Source organism: Crassostrea angulata, chromosome 2, assembly GCF_025612915.1.
Source record: "Crassostrea angulata isolate pt1a10 chromosome 2, ASM2561291v2, whole genome shotgun sequence".
NCBI lineage: Eukaryota > Metazoa > Mollusca > Bivalvia > Ostreida > Ostreidae > Magallana > Magallana angulata.
This window is the reverse complement of record NC_069112.1, coordinates 50,054,352-50,069,157: the sequence shown is the minus strand read 5'-3', so window position 1 is coordinate 50,069,157 and position 14,806 is coordinate 50,054,352. Positions and strand designations below refer to the sequence as shown.

General features: G+C 32.8%; 1 long non-coding RNA gene across 1 annotated transcript; it reads right to left on the bottom strand.

The window, feature by feature from the left end:
- Window positions 1-9,940: 9,940 nt before the first annotated feature.
- On the bottom strand, window positions 9,941-13,692 carry LOC128171322 (uncharacterized). Its single transcript, XR_008242061.1, has 2 exons — window positions 13,408-13,692; window positions 9,941-10,239 (listed from the first exon to the last, which is right to left on the bottom strand). It is a non-coding gene; the product is annotated as an uncharacterized LOC128171322 (long non-coding RNA).
- Window positions 13,693-14,806: the final 1,114 nt, after the last annotated feature.

Sequence of the window (14,806 nt, the reverse complement as noted above, 5' to 3'; positions counted from 1 at the left end):
TGTGGTTGTACATGTTTGGTTTTTCTGACGTCGTTAATTTTCTTGGGTCAGTATATACAATGTATCACCATTGACGTACTTAAACATCATATTCCTTATGTACATGAAGCCTTCAGTTGAGATTCTTGGTAAAACATCGCAATCCAAAAACAGGCAAAATCTGCTTAACCGTACAAGTTAATATACATGTATATATGGAAAAATCTCTCGTGCAAAAGGAAAAAAAACTAGAGCAAAGCTCGTTGCAAAGCAACGAGTGGGTCTTCCGTTATAGTCGAGAGAAAAGCTAGAAGTAACTGTAAGAAGCAGTGTTCTTAAGCCAAGAACAAGAGTAACTAAAACAATATGAAAAAAATCGAATAATTCTTGGTACGACTTAACAAAAATACGATTGATTTTTAGTACGGCTTAACAAAAACCTTTCCGATTTCAAGAATGTCTTAACAAAATAAACCCGAATGTGTTAAAGTACGACTTGACACGATTATTTTTGGTACGAATTATTTTTTAAAACCAAGAACGCAGAATCAGTATTTCCGGAAAAATCAAATTTCAAACCCCAATTGTGCATGGTCCGATTTTAAAACGAATTTCAGCGTTAGATTAAGCTTAAAAAGATCTTTGTTTTTGCTAAATGAAAAATATCAAATTATTGCTTATAAAAAAGTTATCATAAAAAGACTTACTAGCCATTTTAGCCCCTAATTTGAGGGGCCAGCCCTTTTTTCTTTATAACAAATAAAAGGTCTCGCAAATGTAAACATTTTTTGTTCGCATGTATTCACAAATTAATAAACGTTTTCGAGATATCTGATAGCTGTGTTTTAGGGACCGACCCTTTAACTCCTTATCGGGGCCACCAACAAAACATTTTAATTGCCATATTGTTAAGAACATTATTCTTAACATTTTGTGTTCTACATTGTTTTTCAAAATATTTCTCCTTTTTCAGATATTAATGATCAAAGTTTTGAACTTCTGGCCCCTTGAAACCCCTAATTACGTAATATATAACTTAGCTATGGTACTATAAAGATAAACAGCTGTACAGTGAACATTTTGCTTTTATAATTAATAACAAATTTTTGTTCAGTAAAGAGTTATTGTAAGAAGATTCTAGAGCCCTCTTGGCCCCTAACGTTAGAAGCCAGCCCCTTTCTCTTGATATATAATTAAAGGTCTTGCAAATATAAACATATTTAGTTCAACAAGTGTTCACAAAGTGTTAACCGTTCTCGAGATATCTGTATAAATGTGTTTAAGGGGCCGACCCTTAAAATCCTTAGTGGGGCCATCATCAAAAATTTAAGTTGGCATATCGTACAGAACATTATTTTGAGCAACTTTTGTTCTACATTGCTTTTCAAAATGTTTCTCCTTTTTCCGATAAAAATGATCAAAGTTTTGAACTTCTGGCCCCTTGAAACCCCTAATTACGTAATATATGACTAAGCTATGGTACTGTATAGATAAACAGTTGTACGATAAACATTTTTGCTTCTATGATTGATAACAAATTGTTCAGTAAAAGGTTATTGTAAGAAGACTTTAGAGCCCTCTAGGCCCCTAATTTGAGGGGCTAGCCCCTTTTCCTTGATATCAAATTAAAGGTCTTGCAAGAATAAACATCTTTTGCATTACATTATTTCACAAAATATGTATACATTAAAAGATATTTCAGAAAATGTTCAAAAATTTCACGGAAAAATTTGGTGCTTATTTTCAGGTTCAGGCAAGCTTCGAAGCCTTGCACAATTTTCATAAGTGAAGGCAATGGGGTACATCTACATACATTTATCTACAATCCCTGAAAATTTCAAGCTTCTATCTTGATTAGTTTCGGGGGAGATGCGTGGACAAAATGACCCTTAAAATTTTACAAAATCGTCAATTTCTGAAACCGGCAGTGACGTCATAAATTTAAATTTTAATAACCTCGAGTATTTATAATACCAAATAAGTTCTGAAAATTTAGTGGAAATCGGTTGAATAGTTTTTGAGATATAAGCCACAAAAAAAGTCAGAGGAAGAATAATAATAATGAACTAGAGCAAAGCTCGTTGCAAAGCAACGAGTGGGTCTTCCGTTAATGTCGGATGTAAAGCTTGAAGTTCCTGTAAGAAGCAGAGCTCTTAAACCAATAACAAGAGTAACGATAATAAAAAGATGAAAAAAATCGAATTATTTGTGGTACGACTTAACAAAATCCGAATGATTTTAAGTACGAATTAACGAAAACCTTTCTGATTTCAAGAACGACTTAACAAAAAAATCCGAATGTATTCAAGTACGACTTAACAATTATTTTTGGTACGAGTTAATTTTACTTTGAACACAACGCTATTTTCTTAAACAAGAACGTGGAATCAAAATTTCCGGAAAACTCAATTTTTTAATCCTAATATTATTGTAATGCATCGTCCGATTTTAAAACGGATTTCAGATTAAAATTAAATATAAAAAAAGCTTCTTTGTTGCCTTATGATTAATATCAAATTATTGGTGAAAAAAGAGTTATTATAAAAAGACTTAATAGCCGTTCTTGCCCCTAATTTGAGGGGTCAACCCCTTTTTCTTGATAACAAATAAAATGTTTCGCTAATTTAAACATATGTTGTTCTACAAGTGTTCACAAATTGTTAAACGTTATCGAGATATCTAAACAACTGTGTTTTAGGGGCTGACCCTTTAACCCCTTATCCACTAACAACAACATTTTTGGTATCATTTTGTTAAGAACATTATTTTGAACAACTTTTGTTCTACATTGCTTTTCAAAATATTTCTCCTTTTTCAGATATTAATGATCAAAACTTTCAACTTCTGGCCCCTTGAAACCCCTATTACGTTACATACGACTTAGGTATGATACTGTATAGATAAACAGCTGTACAATGAGCATTATTGCTTCTATAAATAATAACAAAATATTTTTCAGTAAAGAGTTATTATAAAAAGACTATAGAGCCCCCTTGGCCCCTAATATGAGGGGCCAGCCCCTTTTTCTTGATATCAAATTAAAGGTCTTGCAAATATAAACATATTTTGTTCAACAAATGTTTAGGAATTGTTAACCTTTCTCAAGATATCTGTATAAACGTGTTTTAGGGGCCGACCCTTTAACTCCTTCCGTGGCCACCAAAAACAAAATTTTAGTTTTCGTATTGTTGAGAACATTATTTTAAACAACTTTTGTTCTACAGTGCTATTCAAAATATTTCTCCTTTTTCTGATATTAATGATCAAATTTTTCAACTTCTGGCCCCTTGAAACCCCTAATTACGTAACATATGACTAAGGTATTGTACTGAATAGATAAACAGCTGTACAGTGAACATTTTTGCTTCTATAATTAATAACAAAATATTGTTCAGTAAAGAATTATTGTAAGAAGACTTTAGAGCCATCTTGGCCCCTAATTTGAGGGGCCAGCCCCTTTTTCTTGATATCAAATTAAAGGTCTTGCAAAATAAAACAACTTTTGCATTACATGTGTTAACAAAATATTTATCAGCAAAAGATATTACAGAAAATGTGCGAAAATTTCGTGAAAAAATTTGGTGCTAATTTTCAGGTTCAGGCGAGCTTCGAGGCCTTGAGCAATTTTAATAATTGAAAGCAAGGGGGTACATCTACATACATTCATTAACAATCCCTGAAAATTTCAAGCTTCTATCTTCATTAGTTTTGGAGGAGATGCGTGGACAAAATGACCCTCAAAAATTTACAAAATCGTCAATATCTGAAACCGGAAGTGACGTCATCATTTGAAAATTTAATAATATGTAGCACCGATCATGCTTTATCAGTCCTGAAAATTTTGTGCATATCGCTTGTATAGTTTTTGAGAAATAGCGCTCCAAAAAAGTCAGAAAAAGAAAAAAAAGAACTAGAGCAAAGCTCGTTGCAAAGCAACGAGTGGGTCTTCCGTTAATGTCGGAAGTAAAGCTGGAAGTTCCTGTAAGAAGCAGAGCTCTTCAACCAATAACAAGAGTAATTAAAATATAAAAGATGAAAAAAATCGAATTATTCCTGGTACGACTTAACAAAATCCGAATGATATTTAGTACGACTTAACAAACACCTTTCCGATTTCAAGACCGACTTAACAAAAAAAATCCGAATGGGTTCACGTACGAGTTAACAATAATTTTTGGTACTAGTTAATTTTATTTTAAACATTACGCTATTTTTTAAACCAAGGACGCGGAATCAAAATTTCCGGAAAAATCAATTTTTAAACCCCAATATATCTGTAATGCATCGTCCGATTTTAAAACGGGTTTTGGTTTTAAATTAAACTTAATAAAAGCTTCTTTGCTGCTTTATGATTAATATCAAATTATTGGTCAGAAAAGAGTTATTATGAATAGACTTAGTAGCCCTTCTGGACCCTAATTTGAGGGGTCAGCCCCTTTTTCTTGATATCAAATAAAAGGTCTCGCTAATATAAACATATTTTGTTCTACAAGTGTTCATGAATTGTAAACCGTTCTCGAAATACCTGTACAAATGCGTTTTATGGGCCGACCCTTTAACCCCTTACCGGGGCCACTAACAACAAAATTTTTGATATCATATTGTTAAGAACATTATTTTGAAGAACTTTTGTTCTACATTGCTTTTAAAAATATTTCTCCTTTTTCAGATATTAATGATCAGAGTTTTGATTTCTGGCCCCTTGAAACCCCTTATTACGTAATATATGACTTAGGTATGGTAATGTATAGATGAACAGCTGTACAATGAACATTTTTGCTTCTATAATTAATAACAAAATATTGTTCAGTAAAGAGTTATTGTAAGAAGACATTAGAGCCCTCTTGGCCCCTAATTTGAGGGGCCAGCCCCTTTTTCTTGACATCAAATGAAAGGTCTTGTAAATATAAACATATTTTGTTTAACAAGTGTAAACAAAATGTTTACCGTTCTTAAGATATCTGTACAAATGTGTTTTAGGGGCCGACCCTTTAACTCCTAAATGGGGTCATAAACAAAAACATTTAAGGTAGCATATTGTACAAAACATTATTTTGAACAACTTTTGTTCTACATTGCTTTTCGAAATATTTCTCCTTTTTCAGATATTAATGATCAAAGTTTTGAACTTCTGGCCCCTTGAAACCCCTAATTACGTAATATTTGACTTAGTATGGTACTGTATAGATAAACAGCTGTACAATGAACATTTTTGCTTCTATAATTGATAACAAATTATTGTTCACTAAAAAGTTATTGCAAATATACTTTAGAGCCCTCTTGGCCCCTAATTTGAGGGGCCAGCCCCTTTTTCTTGATATCAAATAAAAGCCCGTGCAAATTGAAACAGCTTTTGCATTACATGTTTTAACAAAATATTTATACGTCAAAAGATATTACGGAAAATGTGTGAAAATTTTGTGAAAAAATTTGGTGCTAATTTTCAGGTTCAGGCGAGCTTCTAGGCCTTACGCATTTTCCGCAATTGGAAGCATGGAGGGAAATCTACAGACACTCATCTACAATCCTTGCAAATTTCAAGCTTTTATCATGATTAGTTTCAGAGGAGATGCGTGGACAAAATGACCCTTAAAAATTTACAAAATTGTCCATATCTGAAACCGGAAGTGACGTAATCATTTGAAATTTTAATAATCAATAGCGACATTGATGCTTTATAACTCCTAAAAATTTGGTGTAAATCGGTTGAATAGTTTCTGAGAAATAACGATCCAAAAAAGTCAGAAAAAGAAAAAAAAGTATAACTAGAGCAAAGCTCGTTGCAAAGCAACGAGTGGGTTTTCCGCTAATGTCGAAAGCAACGCTAGAAGTACGTCTAAGAAGCAGAGTTCTTTATCTAGTAACAAAGAAACCTAAGTACAAAAAGATAAAAAAAAAATCGAATGATTCTTGGTACAACTTAACATAATCCGAATGTTTTTAAGTACGACTTAACCAAAAACCCTTAACCATTTCAAGAACGACTTAACAAAAAAACCCAATGTGTTTAAGTACGACTTAACAAATTTGACTTCATTTTAGGTACAAGTTTACTTTACCTTGAACTAACATCTTTTTTCTTAACCCAGAATGCAAAATTAAAATTTACGTAAAAAATCAATTTTGTTTAAAACATAATTCTGAGCAACTTTTTCTCTTCACTGCTTTTTAAAGGGTTGACCTTTCGTACTGTGTGCTCGTTGCGTCATTAATTGTCAGAAACTTATCGATGTTAAGTTTACTTTACTGTACCTCTGTGAATATTTTCTATGTAAAATTACTATGAACCAGACAACATTGAAATGGTGAACATTTCAAAGGGCCCCGCTTATGTAATTTCAGAGAATTCTGCTTTGACCCTGAGCTATAACTTGAAATTTTTCCAGCTGGCATAGAACTTTTAATTCAATTTCATTTCTCCTAACATACATGCATTTTTGTTCAATCTGACCAAGATTAAGCATATTTGGAAAATAATCTACTGTCTAAAACTAATTTTAAAAAGATCTGCTATGACCTTCCAGGGCTCTACATTAACTTTTTTTCCTACTTGTCCATTCGGACAAGTGACCAAAACATTTACTTGTCCGAACTTCAACTTCACTTGTCCGAAAAATTTTCAATATTAAAGATCAAATATTGTCAACTTGAGAACTACAGTACTCTATTACTAAAATAAAATCATTTATTGATTAATACTCTAGCTATAATTAATAACCTGACTTTTTAAATGGAAACTTAAAGTGTCTTTCCTATAATTATGTACATGTATTTGTTCTATATAACATTAAACATGATTTGTCAGCTGTAGCTTTGTCATGGCAAATTACAAGACATCTTAAATTTAGCATCAGGTTTAAAAATACATGTAACTGTTATATTGATTTCTCAGCTGTTTTTTAAACTAAACATGGAATGCCATCATAGTCTATCAATGATGAATGAAACCTAAAATAAGTTACATTTCTTTCCATAATCCTTTATCTTTGCTACCTTTTCTTCCTTTCTTTTTCTTAACATATGTGTTTGGTACTTTGTAAGAACTAAGATCCACACCTTGAAAGTTGTTTGAAATTAGTGAACTTCAATCCCGATCAAGAGTAACTCAATTGCATTGCAATTTGATGTCGGGATCGAAATTCAAAATAACTAATCGATAAACTTATAACGAGACTACAGATAAACTTATCACAAAACTTTCTTTTCTTTTTTAAATGTTGGAGACTTCTTACTATAAAAAATGCACTTGTCTAGTCGGACAAGTGGCCAGCAATATTCACTTGTCCGCATATTTTTTTAACTGGTACCGGACAAGCGGACAAGCGTTAATGTCGAGCCCTGCCTTCACATTGACAGACTTGGTTCAAGGTCACTGCACGCCATTAACCAATAAACTCTGTAAAGGTAAAATATTAGCCAAATTGGGGCTAAAAGGAGAGTATATCTATGCTCTTAAAATATGGATTTTTGTGTGATCTGATATGACCTTGACTCTTCATCTGCAAATATCATTCGAGGTCATTGCATATATTTTGATCAAAGGCATCATGTGGGTGAAGTATGAGGCTGAATGGAGCAAAGGGAGAGAAGATATACTCCGGACAAGGATTTTTATAAATATAATTCTGCTATGACCTTCACAGTTTCTTTTCACTGAAAATAGGTTCAAGGTCACTACACACCCTTTCACCCTTTACTCAAACGCTCTGCTTATGTGAAGTCTGAGCCAAATAAGGGTTAGTAGAAATTATATATGCTCTCAAAAAAGGATTTTTGCATGATCCGATATGATCTTCACCCTTTACCTAGAAATTTCATGCAAGGTCACTGCACATCGTTTAACCATAGAGACACTCTGTGAGTATTAGCCAGATTGGACCAAAGGGAAAAAAGATATGCCCCAGACAAGGATTTTATATATATAATTCTGCTATGACCTTAACCTTATACCTAAAAACATGGTTCAAGGTCACTGCACATCCTTCAACCAAAGGAACCCTGTGGATGAGGTATGAGCCAGATTGGGCCAAGGGGAGAGAAGCTATGCTCCTGTCAAGCCATCTCGGATGGACAGACGGACAAATTGATCACTAGAAGGCGCCCGCATAAACATGCCTTTTTATCTAATTTAAAATAGTATCCATGCTATCTGCCCATGGTGAATAGTCATCAATATTCACAATATTTAACCAAAAAAAAGCTTTTAAAAATATTTGAAAAGGTCAAAATTGTAAAAACCCTAGCGGGATTCGAACTCATGACTTACAGGTTCCTAGTAACCCTCTAACCCACTGTGCTAAGGAGTTATGTGACCATTTTTGAAAAGAAACTACATGTACTTATATAATTACACTTTATTTTATTGTTTATTTCGATAAACAATACGTCACAACATGGAAGTGTCCCATATCACCTTAAACTCGGAACACCTCTGACCTAATAAGATCGCATCATTAAATACAAAGTTTGATTTAACTCTAATTTGTTTATCATCAAGAAATTGTGCATCGCTGACAAATAAAGTTTTCTTCTGTATAATGAAATACCAATTAACTGACTATTCGGACAATAGCAAGTAAATTGTCCCACTCCACAGCAACTATTTCCCTTGGCTTTGCCTCATTAAATAGTTGCTGTCTTTGGGGACAATAAACTTGCTATTGTCCTCATACCCAGTAAATACTAAATAGGCATATAATATCCCATCCACCTACATTTCATGTTATATAACCTCCCGTTTGTAACCTTCAATTTCACTGTAAAGTCAACATATCTGTCATAGCCGCAAGTTTCACAATTTATTTCTGCTTCTCATGTACTTAAAATCAGGGGCCTTAATATTGCTTACCAATTCCAACAAGAGACATCCCTCTAACTATTGATAATCATTAAAATTCATTTCATGAATCTACGCAACAATGATAAACCTTCAAGTACAGTCACTCTCAATTTTACAAAAATATTGACGGTACTTTATCCGAAACTGTTCCTTGTACCTTTAACTTAGTACACTAACATTTTTATGAAAAGACTAAGAAAGCTAATGCAATTCTGAGAAAAAGAATACCACATATTGCCAATTCCATTGAGGTTTAATAAAAATATGGCCATTTAAGTGAACCCACCATTTCCAATTTCCTTTAGTAAACACAGATTTACAGGGTTCTCCATAGTAAAACATCTTTACCTGACCTTTTAGAGGTCAACTTTTGTTCAACCACCTTTAAAAAGAAACCTTATTCAATACAACATACCCCTACATGATATAATCATGATAAAAGCTTCACATCACTTAGAAATACCCTTACATGTATACCCCCCACCCCCCAATCTTTTGATTTTCATAAAAAGTCATGGTTTGAAATGTTTTATCTAATTTTATGAAACGTGTGGCAATTTCCTTGAGTAATTTCTCACACATATGAAAACAATCATCAATGATTCTAAAATTTGATCTTTATTTGTTTATTGTATGATTTGTACCATTTTAATTAACAAATAGACAGCTGTCCTGCTTGTGATTTCTTGTTTTCATGAAAAAAGTAAGCTAACAATCATATTTAGTGAATATCTAATCTATTCTGATTTCTAGTCTCCTTCTAACCATGCTAAAACAGTAAGTTACAACCTACAAGTTAGACATCTGCCTTAAATTAAAATTAAATTCAAACTCACCCAGGTAGCTGGAGACAGATCGAGTTGATTTCAATGAAAAATTTTCAAATTTGACATGTTTTTCTACTTTTTTTTATGCATATATACCTTAGAAAGGTAGAAATAGGTTGTTTCTTGTTCATTTCAATAGTAATTATCATAGCAGATGTTATTTCAAAGTCAAATGTACATTTACATATCCTACATGTAATCTTAATGCAGACAATTAAATAGAGGGGGGGGGGGGGATTTTTCAATTATGTAAACACATCTAAATATCTTTATGAAATAAAAAATAAAGGAAACATAATTGCATACTTTTATTGAAAAACAAATTTTCACAGCAATTATGAATTTCTTTATAAACAGCCTTAATTTTGTTTTCATAATTTCTTATCAAACACAAACCACAACATGGCATGATGCTTTCTTCAAGTTCCATTATTGTTTATGCATTATCGGATTTAATTTGAATTACCGGTAAATAGTCTGTAGAACACAAGGAATATGCATGTGGATAGAGGTGACAGGTTAATCTCAGGAGCTGACCCCCAAGAATCAACAGGTACCGGTAAAAGCCATGTGGTAACAAGAGTCTGTTTTGAGCTGAAATAAAAAAAAAAATAATTAGCTGTGTTTACATACATGTACTAGTAATAGCTGTGTTTACATTAACATATGCATAGTATTTCTGGGAAAAATACACTGACCATGCAGTGTAATAGGTATGACATATCCCAATACATGACATAACATTTAGGCAGTACAAGATCAAAAATTTGCATATCAAGTCATAATATAATATTAAAAAATTTTCATAGGTATAAACACTTATCAAATTGAGAGAGAGAGAGTTTGAGAGAGAGAGAGAGTTTATTACCGTACTTGTAGTGCAACAGTCAATATTTCAATTCGTAAATTACAAACGAATATTACCCACCGAACAGCGTCAAAGTACATGTACTGGTATTAGCTTCTGGTATACCATTTTTTATCAATTCTACTGTGTTTTTTTTTTGCAAATAAATTAAGCAAGGGTTTTTGCTTATTTTCTTATAAATTACATGTTTTAAAAACAATACTATGTGTAATAAGCATAAAACATGTATGAGTAAACTTAATGAAGAATTTTTAATAGATTATTTTTCACAGAATGTGGTACATTACATGTATGTCAATCTTTATAAAACTAGCGTATATTTCATGCGCCATAAATTGCAAGTTTTTTTTAAATATTATTTACTTGCATGATAGGTATATATGGTCTAACCAAAATTTTCTTCACAAAGCTACAGCTGTATGTACCACATATATGTTTTGTCACAAGTATACATTTAAAAAAAAACAACCCCAAATTCCAACAGTTGAAATAAACTCAACTCATTCTCTGATAAGTTCATTGTGTTTTGTGCGTGCATATCTTATTTGTCTGCTGCAACAGCAGCCAATCAGCGGTAAGCTGAATCCACAAAAAGAAAGTTTGTGTTTTAGGAGCGGGTAAATTGTTTATGCGACACTGTCAAGAAAACCACACCAAATAATAACAGGAAACATAAATCACTGTAAATATTCACTTATATGTATTGTGTTGTAAAGTAAAGGTTTTTAACACTTATTGCATCTTGCAAAACATGTGATGACCCTTAATCATCTGTCATATATCTGATATACATGTATATGTAAAAGATGGGAGAAATAACGACGGAACAAACTGGGATTCGAACCTGGCCCTCTGAATCTCTAGTCAAGTGCTCTACCAAGTGAGCTACATGTATCTGGCACCGGTATTCAAACCAGTCTGACCGTCACATTCCTCCCCCCTTAAATGATCTTCACCCTCGAAGATCACCCCTGGCAGGAGTTAACCTGTTAGTTCCAGGGGTTGGTCACAACACCAATATTGTAACAGGATGGGAGAAATAATGAAGGACCAAACCGGGATTTGAACCTGGGCCCCCTGAATCTCTAGTCAGGTGCTCTACCAACTGAGCTATCTGGCACTGGTATTCAAACCGGTCTGATCATCACATATATAAAGAATTATTTTAAACAATGTTGTTCAATAAAAAATAACACGCGCAACCTTCAGTTTTTGTCTGTAATTAATCAATATTGGTGTGCGATCAGTTCTCGCCGAGTACCATTTCTCACCAGTGCATTGTTACGTCATTTTATCAACACATAAAATTATATACGAAAATATGATGTTACAGTGCACCAGCGAGAAATGGTCCTCGACGAGAACTGCTCGCAGGCCAGTACTGCCAGTAGTCAGATTAAAAAAAGAGAATAAATCAAAGGCCGGAACGGCCACAAAGGCGTCGAGCTGACATGTTCTTTTATATAGACAGATATCAATAATTAGATTTGTACTTAGGTCGTATATCAAATAACATTTGAATAAAAAAAGTAACTGAATTATGTTTAAATTTGTGTTGCTTTAAAAACAAAAAATCAGTATATTTCCTTATAAAATAGATAGTGATGCGTTTATAATACAATAACTCATCATGGTTACAAGAATCAAAAAAGAAATTTCAAAGTTCAAAAATAAATTATTTTCTTTCTGCTTTAAAAAGTCTTTGATCAATTTTCACAGGTTCATAATATGAATACATCAACAGTGTGCCCCTAATTATAATAATAAAACATACTTCTATTTATATTTCAATTCCCTTTTGAAACAAGATTACCTATGGTTGTTTACAAACAAATCCACAACACGTGCTATCTTAAATGCTTGACCAAACCAACTGCATTACCCTGTTTATTTATTGCAACAAAATTAATAGATATGTTTATCGCTTACATTTATATTGGAGACCGTGCCCGATAACAAATAAATTTACATATCAAATTTTATTTCTATCGGGCACGATCTCCACTTAAAATGTAAGCGATAAACTTAAATAATATTTAGTGAATTTTTTCACTTTATTATATTCATCCGCCATTTCTTGATTAAGCAAATTTAGACTTATGCAATGAGTTGTCAATAACCAGGGATGCAAAATCAGGTTTTTTGTACACAATTTAGTTGAATAAATGGAATAAAAATCTTGCAATACGTTTAACAATTTAAAGAACTTATTTCTTATGCGCATTTAAAAGGCGGTGCAGAGCGTGAATTTTTGGACGATTGCCAATCCAGACGATCGCTAGAAGGCTGCCGAGCATTAGCTCGACGCCTTAAAAATTACATTTAAAACATTAACAAGGACAATTTAAGTACACATCATAACTGCTAAACAAGAAAAATTATGTGAACTGGTAGAATAGTACGCATAGTTCTAACTTGTAACCTACATGTACAAGTACATGTACCGGGTACCCGTTGGTCTGCTAAACCTTTCTAATGATACAATGATTGGCATCATAAAGATATTAAAGTCATGTTTTAACTCTGAAGTCTGAAGTATACAATTTTATTTACTTGAAGTTATGTCTACAGGATATTCATGACTACATTTGGAGTCTTCTGCACAAGAATATATGATATGTTTCTAATTAGACCCTGCTTTGAATTTTGAGTTGAAAATTCATAATCTGTTATTTTTTTAAATACATAAAATCAGTTACCCTTTCCAGTCCCCCATGAACCTCGAGCGAGTCTAAACATCCATGAAACATGTAAAAATTACACGTTAGCCTAGTAAACAAACACCCACACCATAACAAAAACAAACAGTGTGCACGTACTTACATGTACATCTATACTATATACTAAATTTTAACTTTAACTTTTTAAAACTTTAAAAGGAGTAAAAGCCTCACCTTCTTCAGTAACATCCACATAAATCACACACTTTAATGTCCATCTTTTCCCCTTTATTACTCGTAGCTTATCAACGGCTGATCGTCGACAGAAGTGTGGCTGTCAGAATTTCCTCGTAAACGATTCACACGAGAAAAATATCCTCCTTAAACAAATATGTAGTATTGTTCCCTGTGCATGTTCATATGTTTCACAGTAAATTGAAAATGCATTTGTACGTCGAAAGAATACACAACTTCTCTTCTGCATTACGGCTCTCTCTTTTCTACAATGCCGTTCGTTACTGTTTAAATTCGGCGCGCGCGCGGGGGTTACAAACAGGGGCGCCCCGACAAATAGTTGCACATAGAACGTTAAAATAATGTGTGTTCATTGAATTCATAAATGATATAGATGAAAAAAATGAAATTGAATCACAACTATTTATCTAAGACGCAACACAACGTAATGCAGTATATGCCTGGGCCTTAAAGTGGCATTTGTTCGCTTGTGTGTCTATGTAGACAAATTAACTCGTTCATGTAACGTTACGATTCACACATATTTGTTTTATGAAATTTGAAAAAAATAGGGCACAGAACTTTTTAAATTTGATACCAAATGACATTATTTAATATATTAACAATAACTGAATTAATTTTTTTTCATAAAATGATAACGATTTTTGCTATCAGAAAAATACGTGTATGAGCTGCTGATCCCTAATTATAAGGGCCAGCCCTTTTTTCTTAATTTTAAATGAAAGCTCTCGTTATTCTAAACAACTTTTGTTCTATATGTATTAACAAAATATTTTTAGTTTAAAGGTTATAATACAAAAAGCAACACAATTTCAGCCCCGAAAAAATCTTAAACTTTGGCGACAAATAGCTCAAAAACTAACAAAGAAATTACCAAAATTTTCATGCCAGCAAAACTATAAAATGTTACCGACAATTTCGCCAAATTTCATGCATCTATCATCTGTAGTTCCCGAGATCAACTCTGGACAAAAGACCCCCCAATTTTCAATTAAAGGGCAATAACTCATAACCGGAAGTGAATTTTAAAAATTTGAAAAAAACGTCTAGAGATATTAATATCATCTACATACCCTGAAAGTTTCATAGCAATCATACAAAAAATGTTCGAGAAATCTCGTGCACAAAATTTGCGGGAAAAAAAAAAAAATAATAATAAGAAACAGTAGAATAACAGAAGGGTTTTCCGTTGAAAAACGGAAAACCCTAATAATAAAGAAAAAGAAACCGTAGAATAACAGAAGGGTTTTCCGTTGAAAACGGAAAACCCTAATAATAAAGAAAAAGAAACCGTAGAATAACAAGAGGGTCTTCCGTTGGAAACGGAAGACCCTAAAAAGAATCCGAAGAAAAACAATAGGGTCTTCCGTTGGAAACG